This window comes from Lycorma delicatula, chromosome 6, assembly GCF_047948215.1.
Source record: "Lycorma delicatula isolate Av1 chromosome 6, ASM4794821v1, whole genome shotgun sequence".
NCBI classification, from domain to species: domain Eukaryota; kingdom Metazoa; phylum Arthropoda; class Insecta; order Hemiptera; family Fulgoridae; genus Lycorma; species Lycorma delicatula.
The window spans coordinates 52,698,076-52,714,904 of record NC_134460.1 but is presented as its reverse complement, the minus strand read 5'-3'; the positions used below and the strand labels follow the sequence as shown (position 1 = coordinate 52,714,904).

The 16,829-nt window shown below is 29.4% G+C and overlaps 1 protein-coding gene and 8 non-coding genes across 9 annotated transcripts in view; all 9 read right to left on the bottom strand.

Annotated features, from left to right (window-relative positions):
- LOC142326860 (roundabout homolog 2-like) overlaps positions 1-16,829 on the bottom strand; it is a 1,022,566-nt gene that overhangs the window by 802,862 nt on the left and 202,875 nt on the right. The window lies entirely within an intron of this gene.
- Positions 1,993-2,064, bottom strand: TRNAQ-UUG (transfer RNA glutamine (anticodon UUG)). Its single transcript has one exon. It is a non-coding gene; the product is annotated as a tRNA-Gln (tRNA).
- Positions 2,305-2,376, bottom strand: TRNAQ-CUG (transfer RNA glutamine (anticodon CUG)). Its single transcript has one exon. It is a non-coding gene; the product is annotated as a tRNA-Gln (tRNA).
- Positions 3,594-3,665, bottom strand: TRNAQ-UUG (transfer RNA glutamine (anticodon UUG)). The gene has a single exon. It is a non-coding gene; the product is annotated as a tRNA-Gln (tRNA).
- Positions 3,744-3,815, bottom strand: TRNAQ-CUG (transfer RNA glutamine (anticodon CUG)). Its single transcript has one exon. It is a non-coding gene; the product is annotated as a tRNA-Gln (tRNA).
- Positions 11,327-11,398, bottom strand: TRNAQ-UUG (transfer RNA glutamine (anticodon UUG)). Its single transcript has one exon. It is a non-coding gene; the product is annotated as a tRNA-Gln (tRNA).
- On the bottom strand, positions 11,639-11,710 carry TRNAQ-CUG (transfer RNA glutamine (anticodon CUG)). The gene has a single exon. It is a non-coding gene; the product is annotated as a tRNA-Gln (tRNA).
- Positions 12,929-13,000, bottom strand: TRNAQ-UUG (transfer RNA glutamine (anticodon UUG)). Its single transcript has one exon. It is a non-coding gene; the product is annotated as a tRNA-Gln (tRNA).
- On the bottom strand, positions 13,079-13,150 carry TRNAQ-CUG (transfer RNA glutamine (anticodon CUG)). The gene has a single exon. It is a non-coding gene; the product is annotated as a tRNA-Gln (tRNA).

The window sequence follows — 16,829 nt, the reverse complement described above, 5'->3', positions numbered from 1 at the left end:
TAAATATTACTCTCAGAGAAATCAACTCTGATTAATGCCAAAGATTAATTTCATTTATCATAAATTTAAGAAACACTGTGACATATAGTAAAAAATCACAAATTAATGCACCCTTTTTGTAAGAAATTATAAATTTTATTTATTTTTTTTATGTTATGTAATGCCAAGTTACATAGTATCATCACAGTGACATAAAGTCAACAGTACTCTGCAGAGATGCCAAGACATCTGTGCGCAGTCTGGCATGTAAATGTAAATGTATCGTTATTGTGTAGACTTGAGCAGACTCAGTTCTGCCATTCCTCAAATGAACCACCAAAGAACACCGGTATCCACAGTCTAGCATTCAACAAATCCATGTAAAAGCAACTACCTTTACAAGGACTCGAATCTTAGAACTCCAGACTTCGTGATTTTTCTGGGTGATTTATCACATTATTAAGAGTATATATAATCAGCCGGCGGGCGGGGAGGCAAGCTAGAGTAAAGGACACTCCTCTGGCGCGAGTCAAACTTGATTGTAGATCCGTTCCAGAGGAGTAGGTGGGAATATAAATAAAAAAAATTAAAAAAAAAGTATATATAATGTACCATACTTTAACGGGGAAAAAAATAATTTCAGTAAAATAAAAAAACGATATCATTTTTCAATATAAAATAAAACAAATTTGCGTTAGCTATATAACTTGAATCACGTACAATATTGTATAAAATGGAGGTCCACATGAAACAAACAACGTGGCACGCGGGAATATACATTATAACAATAATATATTATTATTATTTAATGTTACAATAAATTCACTGGATATTCTTATAAATAAATATTGCAATATGATAATAGACAACAAACAAATAAATATATTTATAGGTTTTTTTTATAAAATCCGTTTCAAGAATTCAGGAGATGGTGCCACACATCGAAATAAATAAAAAACTTTATATCAACTTTTATTACTTTATATTCCTCAGGAATGAGGAATATATTTCGTATACTACTAAAGTATCTAGCGGTTTACTTGCATAAGAATAATGAACCTGATATCTCAATCTATTCAAAAATGTCGGCAATATTAACTTTTTAATTATTAATCATTGCAACCGCTAGTTAATTTAAAAATTATGTTATTACAAAAAAATATTAAACATTTTATGAAAAAGAAAATGACCATCTTATTTATTCATAACCATTCATAAGTAACAAGTTATGGAAAAATTCTTTAAATGAGTCTCAAAATTAAAAACCAGTTATCAATTCCTCCCGAATAAAATGAAATAACTCCACGTGATCTCAACTGGAATAATTTTACTGATGTTATGATGCAATAAATTTTAATAATTTAGTAATATTGAATAAATTACAATAAAATAAAATATTATTGAAATTTTGAAAATATTAGTCCTTAGAAGTAAAGCCATGTCAACTGTTTTAAAAAAAGAATTTGGAAATTAGAAAACAATTTCTGAAAATGTGTGTATAAAATTTAGGTGTTTTATGGTAATCAGCATCCAAAAAAGGAAAAAAATAATTAAAAATTGTTATTATTCAATTTTTGAATAGTATATTCCTTTAAAATATTGATTAGTAGATTCCGCTACCTATACATATGCAATCCATCTTCCAAGCATTTGCAATTTTGAATATTTTTTCCCATGATTTTTTTTGGGGGGAATTTTATAAATGAATAAAATAATACTATAACAATCATCCTACACAAAAATAGGGCTTAAAATGCGATTATAACGTCAGCAGAAATTTTTAAAAAGAAAAGATAACAAATTTATTAAGTGACTGAGAAAAAGATAAAAAAATATTGAGCAAGATTTAATTGGAATTTATAAAACAGAGGTAAATGAAGATGGAAAATATATTTTAATTATTAAGGGTGAAAGATAAACACATTAGTAAAAAAAAAAAAAAAAAATTTGAGAATTTAATCACATCATGTAAACGATAGACAAAAAAAAAAAGAAGTAGAATTTCAAAACGTAAGGTTCCACCGAGATTTGAACTCGGATCGCTGGATTCAAAGTCCAGAGTGCTAACCATTACACCATGGAACCAACTTATTTGTAATTTTACATAGTATTAACATCAATTTTTATACTAATTTTTCTATAGAAATAAAATTGTTTAAATTGTAAGTTCCAATGAGATTTAAAACGGATGGGTGGATTTAAAGTTCAGAGTATTAGCATTACACCACGGAACCTGCTCGCAAGCACGAATAATTCTGATCTGTCTTCATATCGCTCTTCTAGCTGCTCGAATAAAAATAAATAATATTTTCAAAATAATATAATAGGTCCCACCGAGATTTGAACTCGGATCGCTGGATTCAGAGTCCAGAGTGCTAACCATTACACCATGGAACCTTCGCGTAAGAACGTATTATTTTGGACTGTTTTATATCGCTCTTCTGACAATTCCATCAAAAAATAAAATATTCACAAGTTATGAACCCTTAAATATTTGAAACTCAATCTCCGTATTCAATGTCCATACAGGTAATCGTTAACCATATTGTAAGTGTATCTTAATAAAAGTTTCACTTTTTTTTCAGGTGATGTGGTTACTGATTACAAAATAATAGTTCCAACCCGATTTAAATTCTGATCAATGGATTACGCAACCGTTACATATGCAATCATATTGCAAGCATTTGTAATTTTGAATATTTTTTCATGTGTTTTTTTGTGGGGGGGGAAATTTTATAAATGAATAAAATAAAACTGTAAAAATCATCTTCATAAGAAAATATACAACCGATGAAAGCAATAGAGAAAGCAAACGGTAGCTGATCATTGGTACACATTTTCACAGGAATATTTGCATTGATGGCTCCGACATTAAATATTAATATTATTATATTTAGATAATACATCTATCAATCTTTGATTCTATCTGAATATTATATTGTACAGATCACAATAAAATATTTATTGATCGATAAATTCTGGTAAAGCCAACAAGGCTTGGAACTGAAGCGGTACTGGGGACAAGGTTTGCGATAAGATTCCCTACGGACAATCAGGAACATTCGTTTAGTAATTGTTCTTGATAGAAGTGACAAGAATAATGTGAATTTGCGAATTTTATATTTCAGTACAGGGAATTCATAGCTTTTAAGCGCAGTGTGTAAAATGTATAAGTCGCGTTTAAAATTCAGTAATTTCAAAGAAACACTTCTGTTGAGCATAATATTCCTTGTACGTTCTTCAAAGGTAAATGTGCGTTCAGGTAACCAAATAACGTTTATAGAACAACCTCTGCAGTATAAACGGTTAAAAATTCCATTAATGTTGAAATATTGGGATGCAATACACCAAACGTTGAAGAATTTCGTTTACATCGTAATAAGAAAACAATGGGAGAATGAAATAATTAGGAAATCAAAGCCAGTTTGGCATAAATAAGAAGCGCTGATATAAGAAAAGAAGCCTTTCATATAAAATATAAAACAGGGAATTTCAAAGGTAAATTTAAAAATATGTATGTAACTAGCAGAAAGAATAAAATAATTAAACATCGCACACAAATCGATTCAAATAAATGATTACCCAAAAAAATATGAAAAAAAATTCTAAATGATAGGTTCCACCGAGATTTGAACTCGGATCGCTGGATTCAAAGTCCAGAGTGCTAACCATTACACCATGGAACCGGGTTACAAAATTACAATATTGTAATCTGATTCATTTTGCATTATTCAGAAGAAATTAATAAAATTTTTAAAAATTAAAGGTCCCACCGAGATTTGAACTCGGATCGCTGGATTCAGAGTCCAGAGTGCTAACCATTACACCATGGAACCTTATATGAAAACCTTAAACAATTATGATATTTGAATCGTTAAAATACTGATAAGACTGATTTACATTTTAATTAAATTACATTAATGTAGTTTTTTTATTAATATTTTATCTCAACATATTATAAATATTTCTTTGTTATTACTCAAATTTATAAATATTAATTCACATCAATTTTTAATATTGGACTGCACCTAAATACCGCAATTTTGAAAATTATAACACATCATTAATGAGATAATTAAAACCGTGATACATATAACTTGTAGCTGCAAAATTTAACCTTAATGTTTTATTTGGAGGAGAGAAATTTTCATCGGATGAGGAAGTTATGCCATACGTAAACGCCTATTTCGTGGAGAAAGACGCCAGCTGCTTTCTTGGAATCGTTAAAGAGGTTAAAGAATCGCTGGAAAAAGTGTATCGACTTGAAAGGAGACTTTGTTGAAAAATAAAACTATATTTGACAGAAAAAATACGTCTTTATATGTTAGGCTCAAAACTTTTCAGACAACCCTCATAAAACAATGATTTTGTCTTTTATTAAAACCTCACAAAAATAGGCATTAAGTATTAAGTACGGATATATTGGTGGCCAACATTTAATGACAACATGTTAATTAAGATTAGCTTAAAATTAAATCCAGTAAGTCGGTGTGATTCATGAAATTTTTAGTTACAAATTCGTAATTGATGTGGTATGCTGTTAACTAATGACATAAAATTAGGAAATTCACGGGATTGACTTTACGTCATTACAAAACAAGTGTTTAAATATTTAGACGTTAAGTTCTGTGCAATGCGTAGGGTTTGGACGTCTGGATATGTTCATTAATCTCCTCATTTTTACTACATGGTAAACAATTAGATAAATGAAGGATTTTGAATCGATACATATGTTTAGAAAAATATTAATGGGCGGTGACTATCCGTTTAACAGCGGTATAAGTCCTTGGGAATAACATTTCGTTTTGTGTGTTAAAATTAAAGATCTTTCCATACGTATTATCTCATTTCATAGACTACTTAAACTTTCATCATTAATATCTTATGTTCTTACTATTTAGTTGATTAAAGTGATACCGGCTGAACTCTGTCTAAACGGGAAATAAATCAAATTTTCTAAAGAAAATAATCGCTAGTCGTGTAATTTTTTATTAAAAATATGAAAAGGAATCCACGGAAAAACTAGTTTCGGACCAAAAGCGTCAAATTATCGGTATATTCTTACATACATTTTCATGAACTTTATTAAGTTCACGTGTAATTTTAATTGAAAAAAATTATTAGAAAAAAGTATTTAATGCAGTTGAAAAATCACTGTTAAGCTTATAAAAATAGAGCTAGATTTTACGTCTACTTCAAACTTGTCTTACTAATCTAACAACCAGAAATTAATCAAATTAATGTACAAATTTATAAAATAAGTTTGTCCGTAATCAAATACCACTAAAACATAAATATTATTGTATTCATATTAAATCGTTACACAGATGTATATGTTATTTAATACAGTTATTATTTTACCTATAACAATAGTTTTTATATTTTGTACATTACGACAATCTGAAAAGTAAAAATATTGACGAAAAATCAGTTATTTCTTGTAGGAAAAAACTAAACAAATTACTATCATCCTGAAAACATAAACTGCAGGAAAAAATTAAGGGCATCTGTAAAAAAACTTTCATCAAAGTAAATTACAGTAGAACGGCAATTACAGTAAGTAAAACTAAAATTCAGTACAGAGATTATAAAAATAAACCTGAATAATTAAACTAATAAATACACAAAAAAAAAATTAACAGATAAAGCAATTGTGAAATTCAGAGAAGAATGGACAACGCCTCAAATTCAAAAAAAGAAGTTGGAAGAATTGTACTAAAATTCATACCATACCTATAAATATATGAAAATTATTTTGATTTCAGCTAAAAATTGAAATATTAGCGAAAATAAAATCAAATACACATAAAAGAAATAGGAATTAAAAAAAAAAAATGTAATAGAACTATCTAAAGAAAGATAAAATTAAAATAAGCGTCCTATTTTGGTTCAACACCAGGTTAACAAACACAAACAACCGCGATAACAGCTGAACGGGCGGAGACTTGTTTTGAAGTAAAATTTTTGATGAATTTTAGCACTTTTAACAAACAATTTCAGTTTCAAAATTACATTATATTTAAAGTAATTTCAAATGCAACTAGGACGTCGGCGGGTGGGCTTGAATATCCAACCTTCTGTTAACAGCCGAACGCGCTAACCGTTCGCTCCACGGAGACTTGTTTTATCATCTAAATCATTCGTTCTCAAAGTGGGCGGTAACACCCTCTTGTGGACGCTTGAAGCCTTCAGGAGAGTAGCAGTAGAAGAAAACTGAGGGCGTTAGGCGGTCTAGGAAGGTTAGGCTGATTAAAAAGACGAAAACTATCTTTTCCTGATAATTTAAACTAAAATTAAATACCACTATAAAATACACTAGTACAAAAAATTAAAGAGACACCTACATTTCACGATAAAAAATAACTAACTACTCTAACTTTGCAACCAAGAGGCTTAGAGATGAAAAACAATTAAAGCATGAATACTCATATAATATTTTACTTTTTGACAGCATACTTCAAATTTCAAAAATCATCATATTAAAAAAAAAATCTGTGAGAATAAAAGTTTCAAAAATTTGAAAGCTTTTCTTCTTGTTTGATCAAGCGCATGGTGTAAACGAAAATTTTTCAATAAACTGCATAAAATCGTTTAAAAACTTAAGGCTTTAGCTTTAATTTCCTTTTTGTAATTCTCCTACGATTTTTCTGAACCGAAACATTCCAATTTAAAAAGAAAAGGGCAATTTGCCTTTGATTCTGCATATCTCCCGATCTAAGAAACGTAGTGATGCATATAAATATGGAAATTAAAGGGTTTTGATCTAGATGGTCTAGCATTAATGATAAATTTTGAGGTCTTTAATGTAACATTGTAGTTTTTGGCTTTTGTACATTTTGTGCTGAGGTACTGAAATCATTAAAGATTGACACTCTCTCAGCTTATCCCATGATCAATTGATGATCTTATCACTATTGTTGTTATATAAATACAATTGTAATATTTTAAATGTAATTTTAATAAAAATAATTCCAAATACGATTAAGTATGGGTTTTAATTGTTCTCATTTAAAATGTAAGATTCAACTCAGAAACAGGATATGTCACGTTTAAAAACAATAATTTAAATTCGGGATTTAAGAGCGTATCTTAAAAAACAGCTATTGCAATTGCTAACCGTTTGCAATACGGAGACTTGTATTATTGTGAAAAAAATAATTTATTTCAATATTTTTAATTACTATTAATTATAAAATTTTGTTTATGATTTTTAGAAAATGCAAAATAGATCGTCCCCGGGTGGGCTTGAACCACCAACCTTTCGGTTAACAGCCGAACGCGCTAACCGTTTGCGCCACGGAGACTTGTCTTATCGTGTAAATTATAATTTATTTCAATATTTTTAATTACTATTAATTATAAAATTTTGTTTATGATTTTTAGAAAATGCAAAATAGATCGTCCCCGGGTGGGCTTGAACCACCAACCTTTCGGTTAACAGCCGAACGCGCTAACCGTTTGCGCCACGGAGACTTGTCTTATCGTGTAAATTATAATTTATTTCAATATTTTTAATTACTATTAATTATAAAATTTTGTTGGTGATTTATAGAAAATGCAAAATATATCGTCCCCGGGTGGGCTTGAACCACCAACCTTTCGGTTAACAGCCGAACGCGCTAACCGTTTGCGCCACGGAGACTTGTTTTATCGTGTAAATTATTATTTATTTCAATATTTTTAATTACTATTAATTATAAAATTTTGTTGGTGATTTATAGAAAATGCAAAATATATCGTCCCCGGGTGGGCTTGAACCACCAACCTTTCGGTTAACAGCCGAACGCGCTAACCGTTTGCGCCACGGAGACTTGTCTTATCGTGTAAATTATTATTTATTTCAATATTTTTAATTACTATTAATTATAAAATTTTGTTGGTGATTTATAGAAAATGCAAAATATATCGTCCCCGGGTGGGCTTGAACCACCAACCTTTCGGTTAACAGCCGAACGCGCTAACCGTTTGCGCCACGGAGACTTGTTTTATCGTGTAAATTATTATTTATTTCAATATTTTTAATTACTATTAATTATAAAATTTTGTTGGTGATTTATAGAAAATGCAAAATATATCGTCCCCGGGTGGGCTTGAACCACCAACCTTTCGGTTAACAGCCGAACGCGCTAACCGTTTGCGCCACGGAGACTTGTTTTATCGTGTAAATTATTATTTATTTCAATATTTTTAATTACTATTAATTATAAAATTTTGTTGGTGATTTATAGAAAATGCAAAATATATCGTCCCCGGGTGGGCTTGAACCACCAACCTTTCGGTTAACAGCCGAACGCGCTAACCGTTTGCGCCACGGAGACTTGTTTTATCGTGTAAATTATTATTTATTTCAATATTTTTAATTACTGTTAATTATAAAATTGTGTACGAGTAAATGCAAAGGAATTATTTTTACTGGTAAATATATCGGTTGCAACATGGAAGTAATACACTATGACGTATGAATATCTACGTAAATGAATAGTTTATTTATTTTATTAAAGCAGGTAAAATATGTTTTTTATTACATAAATTTTCCATTAATTATTAAATTATTTTTTTTTTGCCTTCAGATTTCCTTTGTACCAGGCCACTCTGATGATGGTCGCTTAAGAATTCAAACACCATCTAGTAGGCATCTAGTAAGAAACTTTTTTATCTGTTCTCAAATATATTCTAGATTGTTACATTTATTCCAATAGCCAACAAATACCTTTTTACATACAAATTAATATTTTAAATAGTTCATTATAAAATATAATACATATATTTACAAATAACGTCAATCTTTATTGTGGAACTATATTCTTTGTTCTCATACTAGTACATGATTATTTTTTTTACCTTCCAAGCTTAGTAAAGTAGATTTAAAAATGATATCAGTTTTTAAAACTCATAGGTCGTTATTTGTCTCTTCTTTAATGTAAAAATGAAACAAAACGGTCATAAAAAATAGCTGAATTATACTTTGCTAAAAATTTGATAATTAATAAAATCATTAAAATGATTGCTATGTAAGGAAGCTTTTACGTAATTTAGCGTTTTAATGTTTTTTTCTGTAGTTATTGTTGTCGAACAATAGAAAAACTAGAAAAATAAGAATTAAAGTCAAAAGAAAAAAGTGCCTTCTGATTGGTAAATTTTTGTGATTGGTTGAAATTTAGTGCGTTTTGATTGGTCAGGTTCTTTCCGGGCTGCGATAGGTTACTAAATGAGCAACTGTGATTCGGTAAGAAGGTGTTTCTTGTTCCATTCATCACCGAGTAAAATCTACTGTCGCATACAGGATACATAGCTTTCGTAAATACAGGTTATAAAGCCAACACCTTCATTCTGTTGTGTGTAGTGAATAACTGTATAATAAATATTACTCTCAGAGAAATCAACTCTGATTAATGCCAAAGATTAATTTCATTTATCATAAATTTAAGAAACACTGTGACATATAGTAAAAAATCACAAATTAATGCACCCTTTTTGTAAGAAATTATAAATTTTATTTATTTTTTTTATGTTATGTAATGCCAAGTTACATAGTATCATCACAGTGACATAAAGTCAACAGTACTCTGCAGAGATGCCAAGACATCTGTGCGCAGTCTGGCATGTAAATGTAAATGTATCGTTATTGTGTAGACTTGAGCAGACTCAGTTCTGCCATTCCTCAAATGAACCACCAAAGAACACCGGTATCCACAGTCTAGCATTCAACAAATCCATGTAAAAGCAACTACCTTTACAAGGACTCGAATCTTAGAACTCCAGACTTCGTGATTTTTCTGGGTGATTTATCACATTATTAAGAGTATATATAATCAGCCGGCGGGCGGGGAGGCAAGCTAGAGTAAAGGACACTCCTCTGGCGCGAGTCAAACTTGATTGTAGATCCGTTCCAGAGGAGTAGGTGGGAATATAAATAAAAAAAATTAAAAAAAAAGTATATATAATGTACCATACTTTAACGGGGAAAAAAATAATTTCAGTAAAATAAAAAAACGATATCATTTTTCAATATAAAATAAAACAAATTTGCGTTAGCTATATAACTTGAATCACGTACAATATTGTATAAAATGGAGGTCCACATGAAACAAACAACGTGGCACGCGGGAATATACATTATAACAATAATATATTATTATTATTTAATGTTACAATAAATTCACTGGATATTCTTATAAATAAATATTGCAATATGATAATAGACAACAAACAAATAAATATATTTATAGGTTTTTTTTATAAAATCCGTTTCAAGAATTCAGGAGATGGTGCCACACATCGAAATAAATAAAAAACTTTATATCAACTTTTATTACTTTATATTCCTCAGGAATGAGGAATATATTTCGTATACTACTAAAGTATCTAGCGGTTTACTTGCATAAGAATAATGAACCTGATATCTCAATCTATTCAAAAATGTCGGCAATATTAACTTTTTAATTATTAATCATTGCAACCGCTAGTTAATTTAAAAATTATGTTATTACAAAAAAATATTAAACATTTTATGAAAAAGAAAATGACCATCTTATTTATTCATAACCATTCATAAGTAACAAGTTATGGAAAAATTCTTTAAATGAGTCTCAAAATTAAAAACCAGTTATCAATTCCTCCCGAATAAAATGAAATAACTCCACGTGATCTCAACTGGAATAATTTTACTGATGTTATGATGCAATAAATTTTAATAATTTAGTAATATTGAATAAATTACAATAAAATAAAATATTATTGAAATTTTGAAAATATTAGTCCTTAGAAGTAAAGCCATGTCAACTGTTTTAAAAAAAGAATTTGGAAATTAGAAAACAATTTCTGAAAATGTGTGTATAAAATTTAGGTGTTTTATGGTAATCAGCATCCAAAAAAGGAAAAAAATAATTAAAAATTGTTATTATTCAATTTTTGAATAGTATATTCCTTTAAAATATTGATTAGTAGATTCCGCTACCTATACATATGCAATCCATCTTCCAAGCATTTGCAATTTTGAATATTTTTTCCCATGATTTTTTTTGGGGGGAATTTTATAAATGAATAAAATAATACTATAACAATCATCCTACACAAAAATAGGGCTTAAAATGCGATTATAACGTCAGCAGAAATTTTTAAAAAGAAAAGATAACAAATTTATTAAGTGACTGAGAAAAAGATAAAAAAATATTGAGCAAGATTTAATTGGAATTTATAAAACAGAGGTAAATGAAGATGGAAAATATATTTTAATTATTAAGGGTGAAAGATAAACACATTAGTAAAAAAAAAAAAAAAAATTTGAGAATTTAATCACATCATGTAAACGATAGACAAAAAAAAAAGAAGTAGAATTTCAAAACGTAAGGTCCACCGAGATTTGAACTCGGATCGCTGGATTCAAAGTCCAGAGTGCTAACCATTACACCATGGAACCAACTTATTTGTAATTTTACATAGTATTAACATCAATTTTTATACTAATTTTTCTATAGAAATAAAATTGTTTAAATTGTAAGTTCCAATGAGATTTAAAACGGATGGGTGGATTTAAAGTTCAGAGTATTAGCATTACACCACGGAACCTGCTCGCAAGCACGAATAATTCTGATCTGTCTTCATATCGCTCTTCTAGCTGCTCGAATAAAAATAAATAATATTTTCAAAATAATATAATAGGTCCCACCGAGATTTGAACTCGGATCGCTGGATTCAGAGTCCAGAGTGCTAACCATTACACCATGGAACCTTCGCGTAAGAACGTATTATTTTGGACTGTTTTATATCGCTCTTCTGACAATTCCATCAAAAAATAAAATATTCACAAGTTATGAACCCTTAAATATTTGAAACTCAATCTCCGTATTCAATGTCCATACAGGTAATCGTTAACCATATTGTAAGTGTATCTTAATAAAAGTTTCACTTTTTTTTCAGGTGATGTGGTTACTGATTACAAAATAATAGTTCCAACCCGATTTAAATTCTGATCAATGGATTACGCAACCGTTACATATGCAATCATATTGCAAGCATTTGTAATTTTGAATATTTTTTCATGTGTTTTTTTGTGGGGGGGGAAATTTTATAAATGAATAAAATAAAACTGTAAAAATCATCTTCATAAGAAAATATACAACCGATGAAAGCAATAGAGAAAGCAAACGGTAGCTGATCATTGGTACACATTTTCACAGGAATATTTGCATTGATGGCTCCGACATTAAATATTAATATTATTATATTTAGATAATACATCTATCAATCTTTGATTCTATCTATATATTATATTGTACAGATCACAATAAAATATTTATTGATCGATAAATTCTGGTAAAGCCAACAAGGCTTGGAACTGAAGCGGTACTGAGGACAAGGTTTGCGATAAGATTCCCTACGGACAATCAGGAACATTCGTTTAGAAATTGTTCTTGATAGAAGTGACAAGAATAATGTGAATTTGCGAATTTTATATTACAGTACAGGGAATTCATAGCTTTTAAGCGCAGTGTGTAAAATGTATAAGTCGCGTTTAAAATTCAGTAATTTCAAAGAAACACTTCTGTTGAGCATAATATTCCTTGTACGTTCTTCAAAGGTAAATGTGCGTTCAGGTAACCAAATAACGTTTATAGAACAACCTCTGCAGTATAAACGGTTAAAAATTCCATTAATGTTGAAATATTGGGATGCAATACACCAAACGTTGAAGAATTTCGTTAACATCGTAATAAGAAAACAATGGGAGAATGAAATAATTAGGAAATCAAAGCCAGTTTGGCATAAATAAGAAGCGCTGATATAAGAAAAGAAGCGTTTCATATAAAATATAAAACAGGGAATTTCAAAGGTAAATTTAAAAATATTTATGTAACTAGCAGAAAGAATAAAATAATTAAACATCGCACACAAATCGATTCAAATACATGATTACCCAAAAAATATGAAAAAAAAAATTCTAAATGATAGGTTCCACCGAGATTTGAACTCGGATCGCTGGATTCAAAGTCCAGAGTGCTAACCATTACACCATGGAACCGGGTGACAAAATTACAATATTGTAATCTGATTCATTTTGCATTATTCTGAAGAAATTAATAAAATTTTTAAAAATTAAAGGTCCCACCGAGATTTGAACTCGGATCGCTGGATTCAGAGTCCAGAGTGCTAACCATTACACCATGGAACCTTATATGAAAACCTTAAACAATTATGATATTTGAATCGTTAAAATACTGATAAGACTGATTTACATTTTAATTAAATTACATTAATGTAGTTTTTTTATTAATATTTTATCTCAACATATTGAAAATATTTCTTTGTTATTACTCGTATTTATAAATATTAATTAACATCAATTTTTAATATTGGACTGCACCTAAATACCGCAATTTTGAAAATTATAACACATCATTAATGAGATAATTAAAACCGTGATACATATAACTTGTAGCTGCAAAATTTAACCTTAATGTTTTATTTGGAGGAAAGAAATTTTCATCGGATGAGGAAGTTATGCCATACGTAAACGCCTATTTTGTGGAGAAAGACGCCAGCTGCTTTCTTGGAAGCGTTAAAGAGGTTAAAGAATCGCTGGAAAAAGTGTATCGACTTGAAAGGAGACTTTGTTGAAAAATAAAACTATATTTGACAGAAAAAATACGTCTTTATATGTTAGGCTCAAAACTTTTCAGACAACCCTCATAAAACAATGATTTTGTCTTTTATTAAAACCTCACAAAAATAGCCATTAAGTATTAAGTACGGATATATTGGTGGCCAACTTTTAATGACAACATGTTAAATAAGATTAGCTTAAAATTAATTCCAGTAAGTCGGTGTGATTCATGAAATTTTTAGTTACAAATTCGTAATTGATGTGGTATGCTGTTAACTAATGACACAAAATTAGGAAATTCACGGGATTGACTTTACGTCATTAGAAAACAAGTGTTTAAATATTTAGACGTTAAGTTCTGTGCAATGCGTAGGGTTTGGACGTCTGGATATGTTCATTAATCTCCTCATTTTTACTACATGGTAAACAATTAGATAAATGAAGGATTTTGAATCGATAAATATGTTTAGAAAAATATTAATGGGCGGTGACTATCCGTTTAACAGCGGTATAAGTCCTTGGGAATAACATTTCGTTTTGTGTGTTAAAATTAAAGATCTTTCCATACGTATTATCTCATTTCATAGACTTCTTAATCTTTCATCATTAACATCTTATGTTCTTACTATTTAGTTGATTAAAGTGATACCGGCTGAACTCTGTCTAAACGGGAAATAAATCAAATTTTCTAAAGAAAATAATCGCTAGTCGTGTAATTTTTTATTAAAAATATGAAAAGGAATCCACGGAAAAACTAGTTTCGGACCAAAAGCGTCAAATTATCGGTCATATTCTTACATACATTTTCATGAACTTTATTAAGTTCACGTGTAATTTTAATTGAAAAAAATTATTAGAAAAAAGTATTTAATGCAGTTGAAAAATCACTGTTAAGCTTATAAAAATAGAGCTAGATTTTACGTCTACTTCAAACTTGTCTTACTAATCTAACAACCAGAAATTAATCAAATTAATGTACAAATTTATAAAATAAGTTTGTCCGTAATCATATACCACTAATACATAAATATTATTGTATTCATATTAAATCGGTACACAGATGTATATGTTAGTTAATAGAGTTATTATTTTACCTATAACAATAGTTTTTGTATTTTGTACATTACGACAATCTGAAAAGTAAAAATATTGACAAAAAATCAGTTATTTCTTGTAGGAAAAAACTAAACAAATTACTATCATCCTGAAAACATAAACTGCAGGAAAAAATAAAGGGCATCTGTAAAAAAACTTTCATCAAAGTAAATTACAGTAGAACGGCAATTACAGTAAGTAAAACTAAAATTCAGTACAGAGATTATAAAAATATCCCTGAATAATTAAACTAATAAATACACAAAAAAAAATTAACAGATAAAGCAATTGTGAAATTCAGAGAAGAATGGACAACGCCTCAAATTCAAAAAAAGAAGTTGGAAGAATTGTACTAAAATTCATACCATACCTATAAATATATGAAAATTATTTTGATTTCAGCTAAAAATTGAAATATTAGCGAAAATAAAATCAAATACACATAAAAGAAATAGGAATTAAAAAAAAAAAAATGTAATAGAACTACCTAAAGAAAGATAAAATTAAAAGAAGCGTCGTCCTATTTTGGTTCAACACCAGGTTAACAAACACAAACAACCGCGATAACAGCTGAACGCGCGGAGACTTGTTTTGTAGTAAACATTTTGATGAATTTTAGCACTTTTAACAAACAATTTCAGTTTCAAAATTACATTATATTTAAAGTAATTTCAAATGCAACTAGGACGTCGGCGGGTGGGCTTGAATATCCAACATTCTGTTAACAGCCGAACGCGCTAACCGTTCGCTCCACGGAGACTTGTTTTATCATCTAAATCATTCGTTCTCAAAGTGCGCGGTAACACCCCCTTGTGGACGCTTGAGGCCTTCAGGAGAGTAGCAGTAGAAGAAAACTGGGGGCGTTAGGCGGTCTAGGAAGGTTAGGCTGATTAAAAAGACGATAACTATCTTTTCCTGATAATTTAAACTAAAATTAAATACCGCTATAAAATACACTAGTACAAAAAATTAAAGAGACACCTACATTTCACGATAAAAAATAACTAACTACTCTAACTTTGCAACCAAGAGGCTTAGAGATGAAAAACAATTAAAGCATGAATACTCATATAATATTTTACTTTTTGACAGCATACTTCAAATTTCAAAAATCATCATATTAAAAAAAAAAATCTGTGAGAATAAAAGTTTCAAAAATTTGAAAGCTTTTCTTCTTGTTTGATCAAGCGCATGGTGTAAACGAAAATTTTTCAATAAACTGCATAAAATCGTTTAAAAATTTGAGGCTTTAGCTTTAATTTCCTTTTTGTAAGTCTCTACGATTTTTCTGAACCGAAACATTCCAATTTAAAAAGAAAAGGGCAATTTGCCTTTGATTCTGCATATCTCCCGATCTAAGAAACGTAGTGATGCATATAAATATGGAAATTAAAGGGTTTTGATCTAGATGGTCTAGCATTAATGATAAATTTTGAGGTCTTTAATGTAACATTGTAGTTTTTGGCTTTTGTACATTTTGTGCTGAGGTACTGAAATCATTAAAGATTGACACTCTCTCAGCTTATCCCATGATCAATTGATGATGTTATCACTATTGTTGTTATATAAATACAATTGTAATATTTTAAATGTAATTTTAATAAAAATAATTCCAAATACGATTAAGTATGGGTTTTAATTGCTCTCATTTAAAATGTAAGATTCAACTCAGAAATAGGATATGTCACGTTTAAAAACAATAGTTTTAATTGGGGATTTAAGAGCGTATCTTAAAAAACAGCAATTGCAATTGCTAACCGTTTGCAATACGGAGACTTGTATTATTGTGAAAATTATAATTTATTTCAATATTTTTAATTACTATTAATTATAAAATTTTGTTTATGATTTTTAGAAAATGCAAAATAGATCGTCCCCGGGTGGGCTTGAACCACCAACCTTTCGGTTAACAGCCGAACGCGCTAACCGTTTGCGCCACGGAGACTTGTTTTATCGTGTAAATTATTATTTATTTCAATATTTTTAATTACTATTAATTATAAAATTTTGTTTATGATTTTTAGAAAATGCAAAATATATCGTCCCCGGGTGGGCTTGAACCACCAACCTTTCGGTTAACAGCCGAACGCGCTAACCGTTTGCGCCACGGAGACTTGTCTTATCGCGTAAATTTATATTTATTTCAATGTTT